The 7,699-nt window shown below is 31.3% G+C and overlaps 1 non-coding gene across 1 annotated transcript; it reads right to left on the bottom strand.

Annotated features, from left to right (window-relative positions):
- Window positions 1–7,017: 7,017 nt before the first annotated feature.
- Window positions 7,018–7,124, bottom strand: LOC131174246 (small nucleolar RNA R71). The gene has a single exon (XR_009144494.1). It is a non-coding gene; the product is annotated as a small nucleolar RNA R71 (small nucleolar RNA).
- Between the last annotated feature and the right edge of the window lie 575 nt (window positions 7,125–7,699).

Here is a 7,699-nt window from a genome sequence, read left to right as displayed (position 1 = left end):
AGCCTGTAGAACAATCATACCAGACATATATTGTCAGTTCATGATTTTCTCGGTAGGCAGTACTGCTATCTATAGTCCCTAATTGGTATACCAATTTATCCAAACTAAATAAATAAGTCTAGGTATACTATGGGCAATTAAACATTTTTAATTAATTTAGCACTATTCACTATTACTATTTTCTAGTACTGTTCATTAGTACCATTAATTTTATATTAATAGGACATTAGTCCCAATTTACATATTCATATCATTTTTAATATTTAATTTTCCTTATGAGTATTTTAATTATCATATATAGCATTTTTCCCATGAACCTTTCTTTAGGTTCATGTTGATGTGTTATCTTTATCTAGGAATTTGACTAGGTTAGGATGTCTATTTAGTCACACTTTCTTCATAACAATTGCTCCTCTATGTTTAAACTTGAATTTCAGTTTTGAATCACTGAATTTGGAGTTATAGAACTCAAGTTATGGTCAAAATACCATAACTGGTCCCTTTGCCTCTAAGCTGTCCAGAATTTACAATTCCTGATCAATAAACTTTGACCAGTCATTTGATCATTTTATGGTCATTTTTAGACTTAGATTCCTTCACAAGATATGTTCCTCTATGTCTTAGGGACTCCCAGGTACAATTTCATAATTTTTTCATGCTTGGTATAGTGAGTTATAGTCAGTGTATTAACTTGGACTCTCAGTCCTATAAGGGCAATAACCAACTTCAGGGCAGTATGTTTGACTCTCTTTTTAGGGTCTTTACTCTTAGAATTTGGCAAAGATGTCTAAATCAATGTTGTAGCCCTAAGTGTCATGTTTCCAGATCATATTGGACATCTCAAATGGAATTTCCTAGTGGGAGTTATGGCCAAATGAACACACAGGTATCAAATGGCATTCTGGGTTCAACTTAACATTTTCTAGATTTCAATTCCTATGTTTGGCTAATATTTTCCCTAGGATGCAATGGTTTCTAGAGCTTGGTCAAAACATAAAAATTGTTGTGCTATGTCTTATAAAACTTTTGGCACTAGTTTCACTCAATTTGCAGCTTTGGAGACCAAGTTATGGCATTTTTGCCAAAACTGGTCAAGCATAACAAAGGAACAGTATTTTGGACAATTTCCGGGTTGGCAGTTTTAGTGACTCAACTTGTGCTAACAATTTGAATTGGTTAAAGGAAAAACTGGGTTAAGTGGTCTTCATGAAAAGTGTAGCCCTATGTCTAAACTTTCCATGAGTAAAATTTTAGGTCATTTGGACCAGTATAGAGAGAGTTATGACCAAATGAACACGTACTGTTCATTTGGTCATTTTCTAGGTTGGCAGTTTCAGTGACCCAACTTGTGCTAACAATTTGAATTTGTTAAAGGCAAAACTGGGTTAAGTGGTCTTCATGAAAAGTGTAGCCCTATGTCTAAAATTTCCATGGGTAAAATTTTAGGTCATTTGGACCAGTATAGAGAGAGTTATGACCAAATGAACATGTACTGTTCATTTGGTCATTTTCTGGGTTGGGTGCAGGGAAATCCGAATTTGGGCAGTATTTAGGTCAAGTTTTGGACAGAATTTGAGCATGGTTTCTTCATGGAAAATGGGCTATTTTGGGTCTAGTTTCACCCCCAATTGGCCTCATACCAATTGGGGTCACACAATTTCATTTATGGCTTAAAATGTACACTGCCCTCAACAAACACAACCTGCAGAAAATTGACACTTCCAAAACTCAATCTCCTCCAACTTCCTTACTTCAATTTGCATGCAATACACTTCTATAAGCAATAATCTCATCCCAATTAGGTCAAATTTCAAGCATTTACACAAAATCTCCAAGTCATGTACACAAACCCTAATTTCCAAGTTTCAAACTCAATCAATTCAATCCCTTTTCACTTCTCATACATATAATCATATCAATCATCATCTCTAAACTCATTTACATTATTTGAACACAATAAAGCCCAACACATTTCATGGCTGCCAAAATTTGGGGACATCATGAGTTCATGAATTTCTTGTTAATTTCTTGAAATTTCCACTTATCTCAAGCCACTTTCAAGTATTAAAGAAGAAGGAAGGGAGAAAAGCACTAACCTCTTGTGACCCAACTTGGAAATTTTCCCAAAACTTCAATTTTCCTTCTTCCTATGGGTACCTAGAGCTTCCTTATGATGTAGGCTAAATTTTTAATGAAGGGGACTATGGGTTTTGGGGAGTGAAAGCTTGGGAAATCAAGCTTTAAGCTTGATAACAATAGTGGGGAGGGAGAGACTAAGGGAGACGGCAAGGAGGGAGAGAGAAGAGGAAGAAGAAGATGGTTGGTGGGGTTTTGTCTCTTGTGGGTATTTATATATATACATTTATGTGTACTTTATTGTTTTTAAATTTCATTAATCTATTTCCTTTCTTTTCTTCTTTCCTTTTCTTTTCTTTTCTTTTCTTCTTCTTTCTCTTCTCATTTTTCAATTTCAAATTCATAAAATTAATTTATGTTAATTATTCTATTTCCAAATTTTAATTTGACATTTAAATCAAAATTTACCTCTAGGGGTGAAATGACCAAAATGCCTTTCATGGTGCTCATCAGATTATTTTTATTTTTTTATACCAATTAATAAATTCTCTAAATTTTATTTTATTTCTCAAAAATTTTCCTATATTTTTTTAATATTTATTTCATTAATTTATGCCTCCTCACTATAGTTTAAGTGTAGTTCCAGACATCCCGATCGTCCGAGCAGGACATTAGTCGTCGAACAAGAAATGTACGGACTACCTACGGTGAGGGCGTTACACTTCCATTGTTGCTGGCTGCTATACTCATTCTCTTGATCTAGTTAAGGCTTGTATGCCCAACAAGAAAGAAAGAAGAGGAAAGGACAGAGAAAGTCGATAAACGATGTACAATGGCATTGTTCCACTAAAGGCCACATGGTTCTTTTCAAATCATATTTTTCTTATTAAAAGACTTCACAATTATCACATCGACACACACAATCCATAGTGGATTAGACAAATGTGAAATTTTGATATACAATTATTATACATGCAATGATTTTATTATGTATTATATATATAACAATAACAAAATAAGGAAATTAAGGAAGAAAAATTAGGAATGAGTTGAAAATAATTATTGAAAAGATATCAGGATGAGATGCATGCATTTATATATACAAAACAAATGTTATATATGTATGAGGCGGCTTGTTTACCACCGTTTTTTATGATCTCGTCATAAACTTAGGACTTGCTTATTCCTTCAAAGATTATATATAATTATATTATTTAAATAAAAAATTATCATAAGAATAAGATAGTGATGAGCGTATCCGAATTCAAAGAAATTGATAGGAATTATATAATAACTTGATCAACTGCCATTCGAAATAAAAAAAATAAAAAAGGTAACAACCAGCAACTTGTCATATTATTAATTCTTTTAATTTAATAATTAAGTGACTATATCACAATAATGCCGAAGATTATTGTAAAAGAACATTAACAAATAATAACTTTCTTTTTTTATAAGAATTTTTATTGTTATATATAAAATATAAAAATATAATATTTAAAATGAAAAATATTCATCAAATGCAAAGACATGAAAGCTGGAGGATTTCTTGAGCCCCATATGCCTTCAAATTTCAAGATAATTTTCACCGGTTATCTTGAAGACAATATTATCTCTAAACTTTAATTTATATTATCAAATCACCTTAATATTAATTTACGTTATAATAAAATCCTTTTAACTTATTATTTTCGATTTCCTAAATATCTCACTACCATGACATAAGTTAAAAGAAAGAAGAATGTTAATTACTATTTTATCCTCACCATCTTCAACCATCTCCCCATCTCCCTGTCTCTCTCACCGATTCCCTCTATCAATATCAATTACAGAGTCTTATCTTCCAAATGAAAAAAATAAAATAAAATAAAATATCAGGAGAAACTTTTTGCTGATGAGAAGGAAAAACTGCAACAAATCCACTTAAAGACCTAAAATAAACATAAATTCATTCTTCAATATGTTTATTTATTATCAATTTTAAATCAGAAAATATTAATATTATATAGAAATGTATAACGATATATAAAAAAAAGTGCAAGATCACATAAAAAATATAATTTCTTATTTATGGATACAATTTTAGTAACAAATAAACATATTTAATAAATATTAACGAGTGCAATATTGTACTTGTTAGAAAAGTCATTTAAATAATTATATTATTATATAATTAATAAAAATTATAAATTAAACTTTTATCAAACAATAATCAATATTTATTTATTTTTTTTATGAATCACATATTTTATTAATTTTAAATAGATGGAAAAAATTAACAAGAAAGGCACATATAACACCCAAGTTAGCATATTCAATCTGTACTTAATTTAGCACTTAAAATATTAAGTATAAAAAAAACAATATAAAGACTTAAAAATACAAAATAGGACGAAAAAATTCAAAGCTTTATTTTTTTTTAATTTCCCATTATCCTTTTTTATTTTCTTTGTATATATAAGATTTTTAGTGTATTTTAAATAAATATTAACTGTGTAATATTTAATTATTATTATTATTATTATTATTTTGTTCATTTTAAAAATATTTTTAACTTGAATTATTGATGCATGCATTTTAGATCATCATTTAGGAGTAATTTTTGCACATAATTTACCCTTGTTCATAGCTATTATTATAGATAATAGTATATATTTAGTCAATTTTATAATTTTCACACTTCTTAGTTTAATTTTTGGAATTTATTTGTTTTGTAGGTTAAATCTGGAGAAATTTGATGTATTTTGATCAGAGTAGCCTTTTGGAGGAGATTAAAATCGAATTGCAAAAATTTTGAAGTTGAGTAAAAAAATGGCCGAGAGCGACGCAACCTGCAGCACAACCGAATTAGCTTATGTCGCAGGTTGTGTCGATCGTCAGATATTCACGCCGAGAACGACACAACCCGCGACACAACTGACTCGGCTTATGTCGTTTTTACTGGAAATTGTTGACGTGGCATTTCCGTTACTCCAGCTTTTTACCTCACTTTCTCTGGAACCTTCCCCCTTTTACCCATTCTAGGGCAGACCCTTAGCCTATATAAAGCCTCATTTTATCATTATCTATATATAGAGAGCAAGGGAGGCATTTTTGGCAAGATTAGAAAGAGAGAAGGGAGCACTTTCTGCATTTCTTTTTCCAAAGAATTTGCAGATCACGTTTTACGCACTTTTGTGCAATCAGACCATTGCAATTTGCTGGGTTTTTCTACCCTTTAGCTTACATTTCCATTATTTCTTCATTTCTTCATTTGGGTTTGTCTTTAAACAATGATTTGTGAGTAGTTGATTGAGATTCTAGAGATGGGTTTGTAAATATTGATTTGTATTGTGGTTTTGAACTGATTTAGCCATTTAAATGGGATTTGTTATATTTTGATTTATTGCTTGTGTGCTTATTGCCTTGCTTGATGAATGGGCCCTCATTAAGTTAAGTTTTAATCCTTAATAGATGGACTGAAAAGTGAATATTGGGGATGGATAATCTTGCAATAAACTTTATTTTCTTGGTGTTAGAAATAAGCTAAGAAGATTAAGGGGAATTTTCCAAAAATCAATTTTATGCATTAGTTGGGTTTTTGTTAGATTTGAAATACCGTGAAAACAGGGTTTGATTTAATGAAAACCAATTTTGAGATGCTTGAAAAAGGTTTCAAAAATTTAAGAATTGATTTCCCTCAAAATTGCAATTCTCATGTGTTTGGCTAAATTAATGATAAACCACATGCAAACAATATTGAAAATCCAATCTCTAGAATCAATTTTAATTTTCATTGAATTTAGATTTAAATCCTCCAAATCTCATAAATAGCAATTTCAATTTAAATCCAATTTAAATTTAAATCCAATTTAAATCCAATCTCTAGAATCACTTTATTTTTATTTTTATTGAATTTAGATTTAATTCCTCTCAAATTTCATAAATAGAAATTCCACATTAATTTTTGGTAATCTAGTTTAATTAATTTTAGTTAATTGTTTGATTTAGTTTTAATTCCTCGAATACAAATTTTAATTCCAAATTTCATTTTACATCTTTAATTTTTGTCTTAATTTGAAATTTCATTTTACATCTTTAATTTTTGTCATTCTAATTAGCTTATACTTTTATTTCCAATTTAAGCACAATTCCCTGTGGGATCGATATCATTTTTTTAAAACTATACTACTGTGACCCGTGCACTTGCGGACACAACACAGTTGCCAAGTTTTTGGCGTCGTTGCCGGGGAATTGTTTGTTTTAAGTTGGATTTTAATTGTTTTAAGCTAATTAGAATTTTTATTTTCTTTTATTTTCACTATTGTTCCTTGTGTTTTTCAGGTACTTTTCTTGTTTATGAGACGATTGAAAAGCACAAGTGACACCGAATTGTTGTTCAATCCTGAAATTGAAAAATTCTGTCGAGCCAACAAAAAGGAATACAAAAAAAGAAAAGAAGCAGAAAAAGAAGAACAACAAATATTTGAGTAAGAGGAGACAATCGAAAATATGGAGAATCAAAATAGAGCTATTGGTGGAAACAATGGAGGAAATGAGCAAAACGGGCAAAATGCAGTTGCTAATCAAAATGATCCTCAAAGAAGAACCATGTTAGACTATGCTTTTCCTAGATGTACTGATGTGAGAGATAATAGACCTATCATTGGAGCTAATCAATTTGAGTTAAAAACTGGTCTCATTCAAATGGTTCAGAATTCACAATTTGGAGGTAGTCCACTTGAAAATCCTCATTCTCATTTAAAGAAATTTTTGATGATATGTGGTACACAAAGAAAACCTGGAGTTTCAGATGAAGTTATTTGGCTCACCTTATTTCCATTCTCTCTTCGGGATTCAGCATTGGAGTGGTATGACTCACTCCCACAAGCTATTATAGCTACTTGGGAGCAGCTATCTCAAGCTTTTCTATCTCAATTTTTCCCACCTGGGAAAACTACTCATTTGAGGAATTTGATGGTAGCTTTTAAACCAAGGGATGATGAAACTTTGTATGAATCTTGGATGAGATTTAAGGAGCTTGAAAGGCAATGTCCTCATCATGAAATACCGAAATGGATGATTGTTCAGAATTTCTACACCAGAGTTACTCCAGCCATAAGAAACACAATTGATTCACAAGCAGGAGGAGATTTCATGAGAATGACAAGTGAAGAATGCTATGATCTATTAGAGAAGATTGCTCATAATACCCATTTATGGGGAAATCCTAGAGCACTTGAGCCAAAGAAGGCTGGGATTTATGAACTTGACTCAGTTAGCTACATGAATGCAAGATTTGATCAGTTGACTCAGCTTCTTAGTGATTTTTGCACAAAGGCAACAAACGCAACTCCTACAACTATGCAACAAGTTGCCTTCACAGATGGAACCCAAAGTTGTGGAGTTGATTACTCTTCTTATGGTGATGATTATTTGCAAGAACAAGCTGCTTATGCAGGAGGTTATCAACAGAAACCTATGGGAAATGCTTATTCTAATGTGAACAACTCAACATGGAGACCACAAGCAACTTTTGCTCAACAAGGCCAAAGCTCAAATTATGCTCATAACCAGCAGTTTATGCAGCAAAATAGGCCTCAATTTCAGCCTCAATTTCAGCCCACAAGGCAGCCACCACCTG

This window comes from Hevea brasiliensis, chromosome 15 (genome assembly GCF_030052815.1).
Source record: "Hevea brasiliensis isolate MT/VB/25A 57/8 chromosome 15, ASM3005281v1, whole genome shotgun sequence".
In the NCBI taxonomy this organism is placed as follows: domain Eukaryota; kingdom Viridiplantae; phylum Streptophyta; class Magnoliopsida; order Malpighiales; family Euphorbiaceae; genus Hevea; species Hevea brasiliensis.
This window is presented reverse-complemented; position numbering and strand designations above follow the sequence as displayed.